The sequence below is a fragment of the Rhipicephalus microplus genome, chromosome 4 (assembly GCF_043290135.1).
Source record: "Rhipicephalus microplus isolate Deutch F79 chromosome 4, USDA_Rmic, whole genome shotgun sequence".
Taxonomy (NCBI): Eukaryota; Metazoa; Arthropoda; class Arachnida; order Ixodida; family Ixodidae; genus Rhipicephalus; species Rhipicephalus microplus.
In genome coordinates, this window is record NC_134703.1 from 8,293,383 (window position 1) to 8,315,158 (window position 21,776).

General features: G+C 47.1%; 1 protein-coding gene across 2 annotated transcripts in view; it reads left to right on the forward strand.

Annotated features, from left to right (window-relative positions):
- Nucleotides 1-21,776, forward strand: part of LOC119171352 (uncharacterized) — a 172,175-nt gene that overhangs the window by 140,729 nt on the left and 9,670 nt on the right. The gene's annotated exons all lie outside the window — the stretch shown is intronic.

Here is a 21,776-nt window from a genome sequence, read left to right on the forward strand (position 1 = left end):
GCTAATATTTGAAACACGTTAGCCAACGACTGATGAAATTGTGCTAATAGTCGTATTGCAGCGATGCGAAGGCGAGCGTCTTCACCGAATGTAGTTTTGTGTAACTGGAAGTCGCCTTTTTCGCGTGTCACAAGTAAGTTGCGCCTATCGTAATCGTAAATTTTTCAGATTTCAAGTGCTGCACGGACGCTAATTTATTTTTTTTTCAAAAACACACATAGGCGCTGCACTTTTCCAAAGAAAACGTTGAGGCATTATGACTTAACTTTACCCGCTGAACATTGTTTACATTTAGACACGTAGTTTTGTTGGAACGGGGCAGTTGAAGTACGAGACACTCCCTTTTTACGTCTGTCCTACTGCAGCACCGCTTTACACAACGCGAAAAAAAAGGGTAAGACAAATGTCCTTACATGTACATTGGGGGAGCAAACGATTGCAGAATTCAGAGGTTGGCACGGCAATCTTAAGAAAGGAGCGCAGTAATAGTCACTGGTGTGCTGCAAGAACCCATGCAAAAAAAAAAAAAAAAGAAATGATGGTTGCTCAAAGATTGTTGTTCTTCAAGTAAAAAAGACACACTGATCGTTGAATTTGACGAGTCTAACAACGACATGTCATGTTTTAGTAATAACTAACACAAAATTTGTGAAATAAGTTTACTCTATGATTATGTTCAAGTGACAAAAGGAAATGACTTTCACAATAATTTTGATATTAAAATTCACATTCATTACTTGGATAGAATCGCTAGCCGCAAACACATGTCAGCGTCTGTGCGTAGTTCCTTCGGAACGAAGAGCAGAGCTCTCAGTTCCACTTCCCTCCTAAGAAAGATATCGGGACTTTACTTATTACGTAAATTGCAATGAAGCTGCCATTGACAAAAGGTATTGGAGCCGGAAAGTTTATGCAACTCGATTTGATATATGATGTTGAACTGTGTGCTCATAGTGGTCGCTGAAGACACTTGGACCATTGTGTTGCGTACGTCCCACTCTCCCCAAGTGATGTCCTGCTCCTCCTACAGAAGCGGGTGGAATGGGACAGATTTTAGCGAAATTAAACTATGTCACAGCGAAAGCTGCATATGAATATGCGAAACGGAAGTTCGTTCACCACGATAAACGCTAAACGTTCCCATTGGCTGCTCTGACAGTTACGTCATGCTCTGTGTCGCACACAAGCACGCGAGCCATTGGGAGCGCTGTCAGCGACCTCGTTCATCCGTTCGCAGTCATGCCCGCGTGCAGTAGTTTCAGCGGAGTGGCTCTGAAAGAGATAAAAATGAACAAAAATATGGGGAACATTTAGGCTTCCCCTTTATTAGCTGAAGTGATGGTTGTCTCTTGTTTTTATAGTGCATACTTCAACCACTTAGAACACACTTTTTATATGTGATGTTACTTGAGAAGTTTAAATTGTGGTTTACTACAACGTATTTAATAAAGTTGAAAGTGGCTTGTGCAAGTGAAGCTTTTGCATATGACTGCAGTCTGTGTAATGTGCAGCATGTTTAAACCACGAGAATGTATGCACGTGAATTCTTTTCGAACTTTCTATACACCGACTACGTGGTCTTAAGGGAATACGCCCACTAACGCGTGTGCCTTTTGCAATGGGTGGCTGGCTTCAAACATTCAACTAGTCATGATAATCGCATGTTTTGACACACGATGTAAATGTACGCTTGTACCACGCAATATTACTGTGATAATACATGTTGTATTGTGAAGCCTGTATACAGGATGCGTGTGTTTGTAAAGCGTGAAAATGCTTTACTCGGCGTTTCCAATAAGATAAACCTATTTGAACCATATTTCCAAGCACACACGTGGTTGTGTGGTAAAACATCCGCTTGCTACGCAAACGTTCTGGATTCGATCCCGGCTGGGATCCAGAAATCTTTGCTTTGTTCGCGTCCTTGTCGATATTTTGGTAACAAACGAGAAGGTGATTTTTACAGCAAAAGCTGTTATGGGATCACAATACGGATCACGTGCAACGCTGTAGTTGTCCGCCGCCGCCGATGTTCAAAACCAGTATCGCAAGAATTAATAAAAACTCAGTAAAAACACCAACGACGCACTGGGATTCGAACCCGAGTCCGCTGCATGCTAACCCGCTATTCTACAACTGAACGACGCTGGTGCTTGTAGATCATTTCTAAACTGATCTTGACTGATTGATTTGTTGGGTTTAACGTCCCAAAACCACCATATGATTATGAGAGACGCCTTAGTGGAGGGCTCCGAAAATTTTGACCACCTGGGGTTCTTTAACGTCCACCCAAATATGAGCACACGGGCCTACAACATTTCCGCCTCCATCGGAAATGCAGCCGCCACAGCCGGGATACGAACCCGCGACCTGCGGGTCAGCAGCAGAGTACCTCAGCCACTAGACCACTGCGGCGGAGCAAAATGGTGTTGAGCAGGCTTCATGTCGGTAAAAGAATAGCGTCAATAGGAGTAATACAGCGTTTAGACAACCAGGCGTCAAAAAAAATGCAAATTGCGTAAGGAGTGGGTCGTCTTACGCTCCAACCCATTCGTAAACTTGTCCTTAATAACCTATTAACTGTGTCCTATACTCACTTCAGGCATAATTCTCTATCGCCGTTAGCCACTGCATAAAAAATCGCACAAAATTTCTATGAAGCGTGTAGCGAATACCACGCTTCTCCGCAAAATGACAAAGGATAGCATAGTGAATTCTGACCTACTACACAAAAGGTATGATTATTTATGGTGTGGTGGGTACCACCAAACACGCTTGTAGCAGTTACCCAAAGAGTGTTTAGAAATAGCTCTGAAAGGCCACCCTTCTCGCTTTCGCTGTGCCATGCGCTGCGCCTTCCGCACACGCCTGGCGTTTTTACTACAACAAACGACACCGTCACCAACGCCATAATTTCTGCGAAACAAGATCTTAACGCTCTCGCACTAAAATGCGAAGTATTTATTCTGCGACCGGTTTTACAGAAACCAGGGTACTAGCTAACCTCCAATATATTGACGCTGTAGATATGTCTACGTTGTTTTTCGCAAAATACGCAAAGGTAAACACTGAAGGAATTGATTCGTTACGCGTGATGAAACCGAGCTCGTCTCGCGTTTTCGTGATTGCGTTGAAAGGCAAGGTGTAGCAGCAGAGGTGCCCCAAAACAAACCCCCGTCAATTTCCGCCAAAACAATCGGGAGTAGTGCCTCTCACCACTTTCACAACAGCGTCCGGAGAAACCTTCCCAGCATTCTTCGACTGTGCGCAAAACTACCGTGCAACTAAGGCGGAAATTGAACTGGGCGTAAGTCGTTCACACTCAATTTTTTTTTTGTTTTCTTTTCACGGCTCACTTCACACAAGGACATCAACAGGAACCAACCAGGTGCACCTTTCTGATTGTTTTGTCGAGCATGACAGTATTCAACCGCTCAATGGCCGAAGTTACAAAACTTCTAATTCTTAAGTGCTTTTTGTCACATTCCACTTGCAGGTCCGTTCATGATTTGTTCCGCATCATCATTGGCTGGAGTGTTTCCTTACGAAAATTTTGGTATAAATATAGGCTGAGTCTTTCATCGCTGAAGAAGTTGCCTTTTCGATGACTCAGTGGATTTCGTTGTCGCTTAGGAAAAGAGTGGTCGTGCCATGCTAATTGCAACATCTCTTGCTGGCCCTCTTTAGTGTGTTGGTGGAGCTGTCATGATTAATCTTGCACATACACATAGGCGCAAACAATGCCAAGTAACACGGTGGACAAGACAAGAGAGGCCGAGACGATCTGAAGGCGCACTGAAAACACAAACGGCCTAAAACAAGCTGAGTAAGCACAAAATTAGAAGATTGATTGATTTATTGATATGTGGAGTTTGACGTCCCAAAATCACCATATGATTATGAGAGACGCCGTAGTGGAGGGCTCCGGAAATTTCGACCACCTGGGGTTCTTTAACGTGCACCCAAATCTGAGCACACGGGCATACAACATTTCCGACTCCATCAATATTAGAAGATTAAGCAGAAGCTGCGGATGGTACAAAACACTGAAGAACTTCACCTACCGGGAAAACGGCGGCAAGAGCACTTCCTAGCCCGATTCTCTTGATCACATTTCGTAATAATCCCTGTATATAGCTCATTCCTTCCTACATGCCAGGAATGGGACTTAACCAGTGAAAAACTTCTGCCGCTACGAGCTACAATGACGACTATGCGTGAAACACTGAGGCGCACAGGTAGTGCTTACCGACGCGACCAGGCCCACCGAGCTCTCCTTATATTTATGAACCTAACGGACCTGGCCACCCATTTATATACGGTCTTTTTTATTTTTTTTATTTCTGTCTTTTTTACTCATACTCGTCGAAGTCTTCGTCATTTTTCCCCTTCCTCATCTTCTTTCCTCTTTTCCCCCTCTATAATCTTCGTTTTCTCTGTTTCTTCCCTCCTCCAGAAAGAGTGAGCAGGCGTTGTGCCTCTCCAGGTGACAGTTGCCAGCTTGCTCTCTCCCTCTTCCCTATGTGTCCTTGTGTGTCTGTGTATGCAAATCAAATAATAATAATAATAATAATAATAATAATAATAATAATAAAGGTGAAAACATGATTGATTTTGATTGATTTGTGGGGTTTAATTAAACGTCCCAAAACCACCCTGTGATTATGAGAGACGCCCTAGTGGAGGGCTCGGGAAATTTTGACCCCCCTAGGGTTCTTTAACGTGCACCCAAATCTGAGCACATGGGCCTACAACATTTCCACCTACATCGGAAATGCAGCCGCCACAGCCGGGATTACATCCAGTGACCTGCGGGTCAGCAGCCAAGTACCATACGCACTATCACACAACGTATCAGATATCTACATTATATAGGTCCGGCTGATCACCGACAAGCCCACGGTCGAGAGAACATTAGTAATTGCGAAACAGCGCTTCCCAATACACATGTGAAATATACTGTGCAAACACACAGAGCCGCATTTCTCTATGCGTGCAAAGCCCAACTTTTTCGCGTACTGCAATGCCACCAGCAAAATACGTCACTCAAACCCGCATCACTCGAAAAAGTTCTGAAACGTGTGACACATTTCTCCTAGAAAACTTATTTCGTAGTTATTTATTTAGGCAGAAATTCTGCACGGGAAGATATCTTTAGTAACGGAGTATGCAACTGAAGCTAACCGAGTTAAGTGATAATACAGTTCCTGTGCTGCCGCACGCTATAAGCAGAACAAAAAAAAAACCATCAGTTTGCAGAAACTAAAAGCAGACACGCCAAACCTTGTCAGTCCCGCTCGCTGTGAGGCCAACGTGTGCTAAGACAAACAAAAAAAAAGATAATCGGGCAACTGAGATATTTCTTCTGCGCCACACTGATGCAATCAAGTTAAAAATATTTGCTTCAGCGAGACAAGTTCCCTTTCTGAATGACGTTTTTTTTTTCGAATATGTATTACTGGTTGCCATCGTTCGCTTTATTTGTTAGTGCATGGAAATAGGACGCGACACTTGGTTACGAAACCACCTGTTGTCGACATACGCTGCGTTTCTCGAAAAGAGCAGGCGTACCGAACCAGACAACCCGAAAAAAAGTGGCATGCTGTTTACGGAGGATTTAGCGTTATAGGGAGGAAAAAACCGGAAGGATGAAGAGGGGACCGGCGGCGTGACGGATATTTTGGAACGGTGAGAATATTCAAACGCAGTTACCATCTACTACGCAGTGGTGCAGGAAGTTTCTTGCCAAGAGAATATTGTCCCAGTTTTTCCGATAATCTGTGCGCCGAAATACCTTCTGCGAATAAGTCAAATAAGAACACTCCGCGTTTAAATGCCTGGCATGTCTGCTTGTGCTAGGTGGAAAGAAAAATGGTATTCGTTCAAACTAAAGATGAAGATGCGTAAATGCAACGCTTACAGAGGGAAGCATTCGGCAGATATCTGCGCAGTCGTGGACAACAGCCTTTGGAGGGAATGAAAACTACTAGCAAATGTAATTTCGGGATTCCCCGACGTTATAAAGCCGAACCAGTTTCTTCCAGACGGCTTCAAAACACCACGAATTCTTCAAATAGAAGTATGTTGGGGCCTCGATTCTCTTTCAACTCAACGCTAACAAACACTTCAATCTTCTTGCGTGGGCGCAGGTATATTGAAATTTGAAACACGGACATGTCTCACAGTGACAAAGGAATGTATCATATTTTATGAAATGGAACACGTGGTCGCGTGGCCTGTACTCTACGGCAGCTGCCTGACCATCAGCCGAAAGAAGCGCGTCCGCTTTTGGCGCCGTTGCGAGACGAGAGTATGAGAAGACTTTAGCAGCGCTTGTCCAACGGTCGTGACTTGTTTCGTTTGCTGACGCGAAAATCGGTCTTTTATCTGTCTCTTGGTGGTGCTCAAAGCAGCCGCGAAGAGCGCAAGTTGCGTGTTCCCTTTCATGAAAGTTTACATTGCGTATACTGCGCTGCGCGCAATATAAGGCGATATTCACCGGAACGCCCGGCTTCCCTTCAACTACTAAAGCATTACTGAGGAGCACGGTGCAAAAATAGAAAAAAAAAAGCTTGACATGAAAGTGGCGCTTGTCCTCTTCTGATTCTTTTAGTCCTCTTCTGATTTTTTTTTTGTCCCACGCTTCTTCCAAACCTAAGACAAGCAAATTTCGGTTGGTTCACCAAGATATGGCCCTAAGCTTTATTTAAGGCTAGCGTAGGTGGCCTCGATTGAAAGGTGAGTATCTTCGAAAGATATCTGTCTGGTTGGGTGAACTTTCATACTATATAATAACAGCAACTCCCCAGCCAACTTATCGTCCAAAGTTTCTAATTAGATACACTTTAAATAAATGGAAACTGACCTGACGTTTCAGAATTGATGCGGTTTCTTCATCAGGGGTGACCGTCCGGCCGGCTCCACAACTAGCCATTTTTCTTGGTGGTGTCACTCTCTCCATCGTCTGTCTTTCGCCATTGTTGTTGTTGCGGTGTTTTTTTTCCCCGCCGGTTCTGTACACCGCCCACATATTCGCATCTTTTAGAGACTCTAGGGAGGGCTACAACAAAATCAAATTGGCTGTCGATGTGGCGATGCCTTGCCTGCCCGGAGCCTTCGTCACAAAGGTTGTCACTGCGCGATTGCCGCCGCTTTCGGCTAGGATAATTTTCCATGGCATTGAAATTCTCATGAAGAAAGGAGCTCAAGCTAGGGTGCGTAAAGTATGGGACACACGACATGATCTTCCATCGTATTCGACGTCCGACACGCTCGTGTAGCAGCCGGTTTCTTGAGGTTCCGTCACACTGCGGAGCCAGATTGGACATCTATAGCGTGCGTCAAACTCGGCCGACTTTTATCATCCACTCGGTCCGGCAATCGCGCGGTCGTATATCGACAACGGTAACCAGCACGGGAGAAAGGTGACGCATAGCCGCTTGTGCTACCGGCCATTTCTTTACCACTACGATCATCTTGACCGAGAATGCCGGTTTCATTTCCCGGTTTCATTTACTGGTTTCATGCCAACAAAGATGGGTTACAATTCGTTTATTACACTAACTAATGCCTAATCAAAAAAGCCAAAGCTTTGTCGTGAAAGCGAAGCAATGAATGCGATAGCAACACATTGGGAGGTTACGCACAGAATGGAAAGCAGACCCAAATGTGCCCCACGTTTCTCACGCACAAATTACGCATAAAACGCACTCACGCGGTACAAATTTACGCGCATAGGCGTCTCAGGCTGTGTTCCAATTCTTAGACTGCACATAGACAGTCTACGAAGACCGCTTAGAATACAGCACCGAGCCCATGCTATCCGCGACAAGGAACACGTTTAGACGGGTTTAACGCAACAATGCGCCACCTCGCGTCGAGAAAAAAAAGGATAAAGTAAATAAACGTAGCAGCTGTAGTCTTTGGCCTATATCGTGTTGAAATAAAAAATAAATAAACGTTACTGACATTGAGCGTCCGGGAAAGCGTCTTTTTGTGTGCAGATGATTATTCTGGCGAGATTTGATATATCTTAGTGATTCGCTGAGCCGCCATCTTGTTTAGACAGCAAAGTAGCCTGCATCGTATTTGTCTACGATGTGGTCTTCTCGGAGCTGTCTATTTTGCCGGCTACGTGAGAATTGGAATGAGACTTAAGATGGCCGCCGTCCATTTAGCTGTCTATTTAGCCCTCTACGGTGAGTATTGGAACACAGCGTCAGTTGTTACTTTGCTGTGTCTGAAAAGCACGCGCGCGCTTCTTGTAAATGAAGACTGCAATGATCGCAGTGACCTTTGTGCGCCTGGTAACTACAACAGAATCGTTCCAGGTAAAGCCCGATGCAAGCCAAGACGTAAGATCCTCCCCGCGAGATAAGGGCACGCGAGGGAGAGTCGCCCCCCTCCTCAAAGCGGGGCAAAATACCCGTGGGAAATTAAAGCGGATGCTGCCACTCGATGTGGCGACGCGCGCTCATTGCGCCATCTTGCTGGCAATGCTGAAAACACGATAATTACCCCGAGTCCTCTCAGCAAAGGTAAGTGGTAGATATAAATAGCTTGCCATTTGTACGTTGAAGTACATGCTCCTCGGTGGCTCAGTTGTTAACGCCTAGCATACACGACGCCGAGGTCCCACGTTCAACGCCGCGCTCCGGAGTCTTTTTCTGGATTTTTTGCTTTCTTGCGTTTATTTACTTATTTATTGAGATACCTACAGCGCCCAACTGGGCATTATTATATTGTATAATATTGTCGCGGTTCAACGTAAGCAGTGCACCGAGACGTTGAGTCCGAGAACAGACGGCGTGTGTTTTTATGCAGGAGCCAAGAGCAGGTGAGCCAAAAACGAAAGTACGTCGTCTTCTTCAGTCCTCCTTTTCACGAGGCTGTTGGTGCGCACATCGTCTTCGTTCTTTGTTTCGGGCGCAACATTTGCCTCCCCTTAAAAGAGCATCGCCCCGATGCTATAGCTGAGACAGTAATTTGCGCAAGAAGTCACTTTGTAGAAGCGACGGTGCCTCGCAGAGTCACTCGCTGACGTATGGCTTAATGCGCACTACGTGCACAAGCTCAGGTCGGTGCTGGCGACGCCTTGAACAGTTTGGGCTATCCGGGACGACTTCATAGGTAACGTCACTTAGTCGTCGCAGCACTCGGTAAGGTCCGAAGTACCTTCTGAGCAATTTTTCGGATAGTCCCCGTCTTCGTACAGGTGTCCACACCCATACCCTGTCCCCGGTTTCGTACGTTACAGGTGTATGACGTTGGTTATAGCGGCCTGCGTCGTACTCTTGCTGTTTGTATATTCGCAGACGTGCGAGCTGTCTGGCTTCCTCTGCGCGTTGAGTAAACGCGTCAGCAGTCGTTTCGTTGTCATCGCATTCGTGTGGCAGCATCGCGTCTAACATCGTTCTTACTTCTCGTCCGTAAACAAGGCTGAATGGGGTCATCCGTGTGGTTTCTTGTTTCGCAGTATTGTATGCGAACGTTATGTAAGGGAGAATCTCGTCCCAGTTTTTGTGTTCGAAGTCCACATACATTGAAAGCATGTCTTCTAGAGTTTTGTTAAGTCGCTCGGTCAACCCGTTGGTTTGTGGATGGTAAGCTGTCGACTTGCGATGAATAGTACCGCTGAGCACCAACACATGATCTAAAAGCGCGGCCGTGAATGCGGTTCCGCGATCTGTTATAACGATCGATGGCGCACCGTGTCTCAGCACAATGTTCTCTATGAAGAACCGGGCTTCCTCCTCTGCTGTGCCTCTCTGGATGGCTTTTGTCTCGGCGTAGCGAGTAAGGTAGTCGGTCGCCACTATAACCCAACGGTTACCAACACTAGAGGTGGGAAGTGGGCCCAAAAGGTCCATTCCGATCTGGTCAAACGGCGTTGTCGGGATCTGGACAGGGTGTAGCAAACCGGCTCGTTTCGTTGGAGGTGACTTGCGCCGCTGGCAATCGAGGCAGGTCCGAACATGATGCTTCACGGTAGCGGTGAGTCTAGACCAGTAATATCTCCCTCGAACTCTGCTCAGTGTGCGTGTGTAGCCTAAATGTCCAGATGTTACCTCGTTGTGGCACGCTTGCAACACCTCAGATCGAAGAGTGGTAGGGACGACAAGCAGGTAGGTGGACCCGTCTGACGAGAAGTTCATTTTGTAAACGACATTGTTTCGCAGACAGAACGACGATAGTCCTCTTGTAAAGGCTTTGGGTGCATTCTGGCTTCGTCCTTCTAAATAATTAATCAAGCCAAGTAGCTCAGGATCGTCATGCTGGTGATCTGCGATGGTTGACGTGTCGAGGATTCCGAGGAATGTTGTTTCTTCATCAAAAGCAGCAGCCGACCTAATGTGTGATCGAGATAGGCAGTCGGCGTCCGTGTGTCGTTTTCCCGACTTATACACCATCGTTATATCAAACTCCTGTAGTCTAAGGCTCCAGCGTGCCAATCGCCCGGAAGGATCTTTCAGACTTGTTAACCAACACAACGAATGGTGGTCACTGATAACCTTGAATGGGCATCCGTACAGGTATGGGCGAAATTTCATAACTGCCCACACCACGGCCAGGCATTCCTTTTCAGTGGTCGAGTAATTTGCTTCTGTGCGTGACAGAGTTCTGCTTGCGTAAGCAATCACTCTTTCCTCGTCATCCTGGTGCTGTACAAGCACAGCTCCGAGGCCAACATTGCTGGCGTCAGTATGGAGCACTGTAGGGGCTGTGTCATCAAAATGGGCAAGTACGGGGGTCGTCTGTAGACGTTGCCTCAAGTCATTGAAAGCATCTTCCTGTTCGTCGCCCCAAACAAATGCAACGTCATCCCTCGTGAGACAAGTTAAAGGTGACGCAATGCGTGCAAAATCTGGAATAAATCGCCGATAATATGCACAGAGACCCAGAAAACGCCTCACTGCCTTTTTATCTGACGGTGTTGGAAACTGTGCGACGGCGGCAACTTTTTCGGGGTCTGGACGAACTCCTACATAACTGACGACATGGCCGAGAAACTGCAGTTCCTCAAAGCAGAAGTGACATTTTTCCGGCTTGAGCGTCAGGCCTGCGGCCCGTATGGCCTGCAAGACCATTTGCAATCGTTCAAGGTGTTCGTCAAACGTTGTAGAAAACACAATGACGTCGTCAAGGTATACTAGGCAGGTTCTCCATTTAAGGCCAGAGAGAACGGTATCCATGAGACGCTGGAAAGTAGCAGGAGCGGAGCACAAGCCAAATGGTAAAAACTTAAATTCGTAGAGTCCGTCTGGCGTCACGAATGCGGTTTTTTCACGATCCCTGGCGTCTACTTCAATTTGCCAATATCCGCTCTTTAAGTCCATGGAAGAGAAGTAACGTGCGTTCCGAAGCCTGTCAATCGAATCATCTATGCGGGGAAGCGGGTACACGTCCTTTTTTGTAACCTGATTTAGCTTTCGATAGTCCACACAGAAACGCAGGCTGCCGTCCTTCTTTTTCACTAGAACAACAGGTGATGCCCAGGGGCTTTTCGGCGGTTGAATGACGTCGTCTTCAAGCATTTTTGTTACCTGCTGTTCTATCGCTTCTCGCTCTTTTGAAGCCACACGGTACGGATTTTGATGAATTGGTCTAGCCGTGTCCTCTGTGATGATTCGGTGCTTAGTCAAGGACGTCCGGCCAACTTTCGAGGTCGACGCAAAACAGTCGTGGAACTCGTCTAGCAGCACAAGCAGGCGTTCCCGCTGTTGCTGAGTTAAAGCAGGGCTGACGTCAAGGTTAGGTGCTAGGTCACGTGGGTCTTGTGCAGGTGTTGCTTCGAGTGCTGAAAAGCAGTCATGAACATCTGCGATCTCGCCGAAATGTGCCAACGTTGTGCCTTTTGGAAGGTGCCGTCGCTCGGAGGTGAAATTGGTCAGCAGCAAGTTCATTCTGCCGTCGGTGACATTGACTATTCCTCGTGCTACGGAAATCCCGTGAGTGAAAAGCAGCGAGGTTATTTGGTCGGCGACTCCTTCACCGTCGAACGGTACGTCACATGCTACTGAAACGAGGATACATGATCGAGGCGGCACGACTACATTGTGGTCTTTGAGACGAAAGGATTTGTGCTCTGGTAATGTAGGATCAGTCACACGAGCACTCTCGTAAAATGAAACCACGCGGTCCGGGATGTTGATTATTGCGCCATGCTCCCTGAGAAAGTTCATTCCTATAATTAAATCTTTGCAGCACTCTTGGAGAACAATGAAAGTCGCGACGAAAGAAGAGTCCCCTATGCTGATTCTTGCTGTGCATCTTTCAGTAGGGAGCAGCAATTGACCACCCGCTGTTCTTATATGTGGTCCTGTCCATGGCGTTCTTACTTTTCTAAGATGATCAGCCAGCTTGCGACTTATTATGGAAAAATCAGCACCCGTATCGACTAAGGCCGTCACTTGCTCTCCGTCAATAATTACATGGAGGTCGGCGCTCACTATTTCGTCGTTGTTAACATTCGTCGGCGTCAAGTCGTTCTGTCGCGGCAGTACTGGGGACTTTTTATCGTCTTGTGGTCGGGCTGCGACCTTACCCCGAGAGGTTGCCGCCTTTAGTTTCCCCGGTAAGGGCTGGGCGACCTTGTTCCCTGAAGGTCAGCAAAAGTACGTCGATTCGGTGATGTTGTCTGAGCAGGGGATGGAGAGCGTGACCTGTGGGCGGAATTGGGCTGGCGATGAGGAGGCGACTCGTGATAGGGAGACCACGTTGTTGAAGGTCCTCGAAAACCAGGGTCGTCATGGCGAACAATGTAGTCGTCATTGGCACGGCGACCGTCGTACCCTGGCCGAGACGGGCGAAGCGGTGTGTCGCGGTACCAACAATAGCGAGCTATATGACCGGCACCACCACAGTTGAAGCAGAGAGGGCGCCGATCGACGGTCCGCCAAGCGTCCGTTCTGCGAAATTGTGGGCGTCTTATGTCCTCTCGTGGTGGTGAGTAAGGCGCGGCAAGTGGTGGCTGGTGGCATGGAGACATCGGAGACATGGGCTGACGTCTGAAAGCCTCCTGCAATGGTTGCGACGAAGGTGCGGCTGTAGGTGGCTGGTAGTATGATGTAATGGGCGGGACGGGTGGTGGTCGGCGGACAGCGTCGGCGTAACTCAGTTGACGCTGATCGCGATCGAGATCAGCTGCTGAAAAAGCGTGCCTAAGTTCGTCATGAACGACCGCGGCAACGGCGGTCACTGGTGTATCTACTGGAGGAGTCCAAAGCTTCTGCATTTCTTCGCGGACAATATCTCTGATAAGGTCACGTAGGGAGCCCTGATTGTCCAGAGTCACTGAAGCGGCGTTGATTGGGGTGTTAGTGGACGAGCGATCATATTGCCTCGATCTTTGGTGCAGAGCACGCTCAATGGCAGTGGCTTCTCTTATAAAATCGGCCACGGTAGTTGGGGCATTGCGCACAAGTCCAGCGAACAGTTGTTCTTTCACGCCACGCATAAGGTAGCGCAACTTCTTCTCCTCGGACGTGTTGGGATCAGCCCGACGACAGAGGCGCGTCACGTCTTCAGCAAACATTGCCACAGTTTCGTTAGGTTTTTGAAGCCTTAACTCGAGCAGCTGCTGAGCCCGCTCTCGACGATCGACGCTAGCAAAGGTGTCAATCAGCTGCTGACGAAAGTCATCCCATGTGGATATACGGCCTTCTCGATTTTCAAGCCACGTGTGAGCGCCGTCATCGAGAGTGAAATACGTGCGGGCGAGCTTCTGTTGAGCATTCCACTGGTTGACGTCGGCAACGCGTTCGTAATGTTCAAGCCAATCTTCAACATCTTCGTGTGGGGCACCACTGAAGCGATCAGGCACAAGTGGCTGAAGAAGTGTTACCTGGGCTGGATTGGAAACGGGGCTGCCTTGTATCCCTTGAACCAACTGTGGCTGGCTAGCGGAGGCCATTGGTAGAGGTACGTATTGCCTGGTAGAATGTTCGTCGCAGGAGGTCAGCTCTGGAGATAGGCCTAGCAACCGGCGACTGAAGCGGTGCACTGGTGTCGTAACAGATGGCTGCGTGTCGGGACTTCATGAACGGCTCCCAGATGGGGTGTTGAGCATCAGCAGGCTTGCAACCCAGCGCCTCCACCAGTGTCGCGGTTCAACGTAAGCAGTGCACCGAGACGTTGAGTCCGAGAACAGACGGCGTGTGTTTTTATGCAGGAGCCAAGAGCCGGCGAGCCAAAAACGAAAGTACGTCGTCTTCTTCAGTCCTCCTTTTCACGAGGCTGTTGGCGCGCACATCGTCTTCGTTCTTTGTTTCGGGTGCGGCAATATATATATATATATATATATATATATATATATATATATATATATATATATATATATATATATATATATATATATATATATATATATATATATATATATATATATATATATATTTATTTATTTATGCGCTGAGTGACGCCGACGTCAATCCAGCTGAGAGCGTCCATGTACTTGCTATCGCAATAATGCACTGGTGCTCCAGTAAGTCGCTTATTCAATACAGTGCCGGCTTACAAGCTACGAGTGATATCGGGAACGACAATGCTTGGGCATTTCGCAGGTAAACATGCGACACTGCAGGCCATCTCGCCCAACCAGCTTACTTTGTTTCGATCTTCAGATCGATGTGTGTGAAGAAAACTGCTTGCTTATCTCGGCATAGGCATGAGACTAGAAATATCAATCACATTGCTGAAATTTGAGCTCCCTCGACAGGCGTGCACTCAATCGCGGACGGTGGCGGCGTCTGGGTAACATGTTGCGCAAGTTGCGGTGAGCTGTTGGGTGTTGTTCTTCACTCGCGAAAGCATTGTTCTTTTTAGGAAACTATCGTAACTTCCCTCCCCCTAAAAATGACAGCATATCCAACATGTGAATGGTGACGAATGGGGCGAAGCGGAGGGGCGGATGGACAGACTAGTGGACGGAAGCATGGACGGATGAATGGAAGCACGGATGGACGCATGGACAAACGCACAGACGGACGGATGGATGCATGAACGAACGCAAGAACGGACGGACGGATGCACGAGTGGATGGCCGGACAGGTTGACGCATGAGAGGATGCACGAATGGACAAACAGGAGCACGGGCGGACGATTGAACGAACGTACGGATGGACGCACGAGACGACGGACGGACGCACGAGAGGACGGACCGACGCATGAGAGGACGGACCGACGCAGGGGTGGAAGTACACAATGAACGCACTGATGGACGGAAGCAAGAATGAACGGACAGGCGAAAGCACGGATGGACTGACAGACGCTTCGCCCTACTCATCAACATTTACACCATGGATATGCTGTCATTTTCATTATTCATCAAACTACAAGTAGCGTTCTCTAGAATCGTACCGTTCGCACTTTTCTGCGTATATACATTTCGTCGTTTGTATACAAGACCGCCCTCTACGGCCGGTTCAAGAACTAACGAGAGGTGGCTACATACGATTACGACGGGACGCTCAGCCCAGAGCTTAAGGAGCTTCAACCCTAAAAAAAATGGCAGCATATCCACTGAGTGAATGATGGGGAGTGGGGCGAAGCATTCGACCGTCCATTCGTTCTTGCTTCCGTCCGTATGTGTGACCGTCCATGGGTCCATCCGCCCGTCCGTCCGTGCGTGCGTCTGTTCATGCGCCCATCCCTGCGTTCGTCCATGCATCCGGCCCTGCGTCCGTTCATGCGTCCATTCATGCATCTGTTTGTGTGTCCGTTCGGCCATCTATTTAACACTCCAAGTACCACCATCTCGCATCTTTTCATCATATATTCCCCATATGGATGCACCGCTATCCAACGGACATTCCAAGGACTAAACGAGAGGCGCACGTACACTTTCTTACGGCTTGCGCTTCGGGTCTACTTCCCACCTTTAACCACCTCGAGTTCATGGCATATACTAGTTCACTGTATTCATGGCACTGTGGCCCAACGCTCGCTAAACATTTCTAAAACCAAGGAGGTTACGTCCAGCGAGTATAACGTAGAAACCTTTTCCTGTCAGATAGTGCTCAATGTACATGCGAATGGCTGCTAATGGGAAATGAGAGACAGGAGAATTCGGCTTTTACTTTCTTAGGCTTGCGCTTCGTATCTACTTCCTACCTTTAACCACCTCGAGTTCATGGTATATACTAGTTTCATATTGTATTCATGGCGCTGCGGCTCAACGCTCGCTAAACCTTTCTAAAACTAAGGAGGTTACACCCAGCGAGTATAACGTAGCAACCCTTTCTTGTCAGATAGTGCTCAAGGTACATGCCAATGGCTGCTAATGGGGATCGCAGCGTGCGCGTTAACTAAAAGCCGAATGCTCCTGTCTCTCATTCCCCCTTAGCAGCCATTGGCATGTACGTTGAGCACTATCTTTTATTGTTCAACAACGCACAGAAGAAATGTGTCATCGACACCACTTTGGAGGTCAAAATGTTATACTCGTTACACACTACAGCGGCTACGAGGGTCGAACGGGTGCCGCTATAAGGAGCTTCGCCCCTAAAAGAAGGCACAAGCCTGTTGTCTCAATATTACCCACCATAGCACGCTAGGTGCAGTGCTGGTGAGTTCGGTGGCACGGGCTGGATTGCCGGCCACGGCGGTAAAATTTAGATAAATCTAAATGAAAAAAAAAACCATGTCCTAAAATTTAAGAGTACTTTAAAGAACCCGAAGTGGTCGATATGAACCCGTAATGCTTACTACAGCGTCTCATCACTCATGATATCGTGTTTTTTTTTTTAATCTAAGCAATTCTGTTGCGTCCCCAGAATCAGCCGACCTCAAGTGCACGCTGGTACTACATTGTTATTGTGACAAGTTTCAAAATGTACAGTTTGATAGCCATGACTTTTTCCGTCGACAGCTGCAAAGAAAACCAAGCACGCTTATTTATGATGCCTTTCACGGTGTGGCTTGAGTACTATAACCCGCAGCACACACGATTGCTCTTATATTATATGCCCATAATTTAAGCTGAAAGGTTCCACAACCCCGCACCAACAAAATTTATCATACTTCAGTTCTCGCATGCGCAACAAGTTGTGCGGCAGAACGATGACGAACCACGGCTGGCACGCTGCCGTCAGAAAAGTTTTCGTTCTATCACATCACGGCTTTCGCCTGTTGTCGTAGCTGCAAGTTGCGAATACGAAAGGTAAGGATGCAGTTGAGAGGTGAACATTTTGAGATTTCGCTTGGATATGCCAGGACTTTAAGAACTCTCTTTTTGTGAGGCTATCCTCCGCGTCGATGAGCCGGACGCCTTAAAAATTGATGCAATGGTCCATCTTTTCGCCGTGTTCTGCGAGAGCGTTTCGCGCAGCGTTGAGGGTACGCTCGTCGTTTCGATGATGCCATATCCTGAAGCAATACTTTTTTGCAGACTAGTTGGTTCATACTTGAATAATTGAATTACTGCACAAACTTGAAAGAAAACAAGGGAGACAGGAAAGAGCGCAAACTACCAACTGTTTATTGTTGATGTGGAAGAACTTTTTTACTCAATTCCACATGGCGCGCTTTTTGATGCTGTCAGGAGTGCAATCGAAGAATTCGGTGAAGTTAATTTCCAAAACAAGCATGGTATCTTCGTGAATAACTTTTTGGAACTTTTGAAATTCTACCTTGAGTCCACTGCAATCAGCCACCAGGAGGCTACCTACGTCCAAAAAGCTGGAATTTGTATTGGTTCTGCAGTCGTGCCTGTTCTCAGTGACATATTCTTGGCAGCCTTCGACCAACGCCTGAAGGATGAGATGTCCCATTTGGATGTCGTTCGCACCTTCAGGTATGTGGACGACTACCTTATCGTGCTTGGGAAGGTCCCATGTGAATGGGTACAAGGTGTTGTGAAAGGTTTCCTTAAGATTTTCAACAGACACTCCAGTGGCCTGAAGTTCACGCACGAAATGCCGGTCGAAAATAAGATCCAGTTTCTGAACCTACGGCTGAGGTTTGCCAAGGAGCACATCTGCTTCAAATACAATCCGCGATCGAAGAAAGGCTTGTTGCCTTTTGATAGCGCGCACTCAAAGTTGATTAAGAGGGGCATTGTGTTGTCAGCTTGTGCGGCAGCCCTCGACAAGTCTTGCCCTCATCTGATGTTTGAAAGCTTCGAGAATCAGGTAGCTCGTCTAGGCGCAGCTGGATACCCGGCGCAGTTTTTAGATGGCGCTTGCGAATACCTTCTTAAAAAATACAAGGGCGGGGGTCCAAGCGTCGAAGGAAGGGAGAGGAGGCCTATTTATGTTATGCCTTACTTACATAATGTTTTCCACAATGTAAAAAAGGTGGCTAATAGATACGGTGTGGATGTACTGTTTTCAGCGCCTACAAAGTTACGTCAGATCTGTTCGTTAATGACTAAACAGAAGAAGGCAAAATGCACAAAAAAGCATGCGAACGTGTTCATTAGGTGTGTATTTGCTGTTGTATATCTGATCCCTTTGTCGTGTGGGAGGGTGTACATAGGGCAGACGGGGCGTTGCCTCTACGAACGCTTGCGTGAGCACAGTCTTGCCGTAAAAGGAAAAAATGGTGGTCATTTAGATTTCCATTGTAGGACATGCGGGGTCACCCCCCGGTTTGAGAATGCGTCAGTCATGGCTAAGGCACGTCAAAACACCGAAAGGGAGATTATCCAAGCGTACTTTATCAGGCAATATAATGACAAGTGCATAAGCATGCCTTCAATTTCACTTTCGGACCGGGAAATGGTCTTCCTACATGGTCATGTGTAATGTTGTGGCTAACGTCTTGCGTTGTGTTCTCTTCCATTTCTCTTCTTTTGTTTTGTTCGTTAGTGTTCTTGTTTTATTTCCCATGTGATGCTACGTAATGTTTTGTAAATTTTTATGTTATTATAGTTTTTTACTCTCTCGGCGTACTGCTTCTTCGTGTTGCTCACTTGGGGCTGCTTGGAGTGAATGTTAAATTGTTATTTTATTGTTTTATTCGGTGCTAAGCGCTATTTTTTAGTGTTTTTTTAAACATAAGTCTCTAGAGTACGTTTTCAATTTTTTCGCGCCTTTGTTGATGCTTGGTGCAATAAATAATAAAAGATAAATTTTAAAGAAAGATGAGCGCACACCTTGGGAATGCGCAGTTTAGATTGTGGTGGGTATCACTTTTGTATTTTGCCATTTTATCACTTTTGTCATTGTGGTGGCAATCAAATCTTTATTTGATTTGTTTTGGGCCGGCTTTGTTTGCGGCATCTTTGGTTTTGTGCGCATCTTGGAAGCGCAGCCTAGCATGCGTATATATTGGCTTCAAGAAACGACAATAAACAGTTGGTAGTCCGCGCTCTTTCCTGTCTCCCTTGTTTTCCTTCAAGTTTGTGCAGCAATTCAATTTTTCATGCCATATCCTTTCGTGGAAGTTTTTTGTTTCACCGATGTAAGTGGCTTGGCAGCCTGTGCATTGAATTTCGTAGACCAGCCCAAGGAATCTTTCTTTCGGCAGTTGGTCTTCTTTCGTTCGCGACAAGAATCGTCCTATTGTTGAGACGTTTTTGTGCGCCAACTGCCCCCCCCCCCCCTCAAACAACAACAACAACGGCAAAAGGACCAAAGAGAGGGTGAAAACACAAAAAAAATTGCTAGCTGCGGATCCGGCTGAAGAGTGAACAGTCACCTTTTAAGAAGGGGCTGAATCGGTCCTGAAACGTCGGATCAACTTACAGTTTTTAAGTTTTATCGAATTATAAACTTAGGATTGTAGGTGGGCTGAAGTGTTTATGTTATTGTAGGTGACGTCTTACTCGTGAATCAAAGACGCATTTGAATGCAACATTTACGCTTTCAAATGCCATTATCGTGAAATCTAGGACGCCAACAGTATAATTTGGCGAAGATACGCACAGCTTTCCTGCACCGTTTGATAGCGTCGGTCGGTATTTCTACTCTCCCTTCTCAGATTCAAGCAAACGATGATTCATGCGTTATCATTGTATTGCGTGTGCACGATGCTTCTTGTTGCTGAGGAGGAACGAGTACGAATGTTGACGTCAACTTACTCGACGACAGCACCATGTTTCAAACGGTGGAGTCTTCAGCCGCTTTCTGCCGGCGCGAAGCACATTTACTTTTAGATGCAGAGCATCTTATACTCGCGCCTTGTAGTGCGCCGTCCGCGTCGTCCGCGCCGTCCACACCGCTTCTCAAACATTCGACAGCTGACGCGCGCGCATGCGCCGTCGTGCCGTCGCCCACTCTTCCACCATCTGTGCATCCCTTCCTCCTCTACACACCGCGCGCGCTTCACTCCTCCACCATCTGTGCACCCTTCCTCCTCTACACACCGCGTTCGACATCTACAATTCTCCTGATTCTCCAGTGGACGCGCATGTGGCGTCGCGCTTCGAGAACATTCAACAGCTGACAGTGCATGCGCCGTCGTGCTGTATATATACTCAAGGTCGGCGCTCGCTCGCTCAGTTGCCGCTCGTCGGTTGGTTTGTACGGCGCGTCGACGTCCAAGGTCGCAGTGAAATGAATTCCAACGAATCCACAAACACAATGATCGACGTCCCTTCGACCAGCGCCGCCCTTTCGCATACGTGTGTACGTGTTCACTCATTTAACACCCCCTCCTACAACCACGTTAACCAATTTAGCCATCGACCCAAGTAAGTCGCAATTTAACACCCCATTTCACAACCACGTTAACCAATTTAGCCATCGACCCAAGTAAGTCGCACTTTAACACCCCGTTAACCAATTATATGCTCCGCATCCTCCTCAGTGTTCCCCCGAGGGAAGCTGCGGGCAATTTTTTTTTGTTTACGCGTCACCTGTAGAGCATGAACTTTTTTAAATATTAGTGTGTTTCAAACACAAGCAACGTGGGATAATCACCAAGGGTGCTTTATCATTGCAAAGCGTTCTGACACTTGAGATGTATGATCATGATGTTCGTTTTTATAAATTTTGGGCACTTTTGTCTAATTAGCGCTTCATTGTTTCCTTCGAAATAACTATAGTAGATTGGTTGAATCTATTTCTGATAGTGCAATGTTGTGACCATTGTCCACCTACGAAATATCATAGGAAGACGTAGGCGAAATGTAAATAAAAAATTGGCCCCGTATCTGCATGTTACACTGCAAATGTTGTCGAAAGACGATAGTCTTGCGTCGAAGAGAGTGAACAAAACGTTTATCGGAAGTTCTGCGCAAGAAAATTGGTGGATGGTATACTGGAGGCGCTGCGTTAGAGTGCCTCGAGCATGTAGTGGAGGCGAACGAGCGCATAAAGTCACGTCACACGTGAGACATGAGCGCCATCTGTCAGTTATTTTGGAAAACGAAGTGCGTGCGCCTTGTGCGCCCGTCTCGGGTGTTGCAAAGTGTAGAACGCAAGGCGACGGGTAGGTGCCACCACCGTGTCGTCTTAGGAAAGCATTGGAAACCCTTGCCTTTTCGTGCAAGCGTTGTCTGGTCAGCGCAACGTGATAAACGCTATGGTCCTTATAATTACTTCAGTATGCCTTTTCCAGTAAGAGACACACATACAGAATTTTGACGTGTTGTTATGGTGCCTCAGATATGCGCAATAATTGCTTTTTAATTGAAAATTGCACAAGTATGAACGCTGAATCTTGAGCATTATTGGTAGGCGCTGCGAATGGGGTCGGCCGTTTGGGGTATCGTTTGGCCACTTTGGCGCCGTTTAGAGTACAGTTAAGGGCGGACAGACAGACAGACAGACAGACAGACAGACAGACAGACAGACAGGCAGGCAGACAGACAGACAGACAGACAGACAGACCAA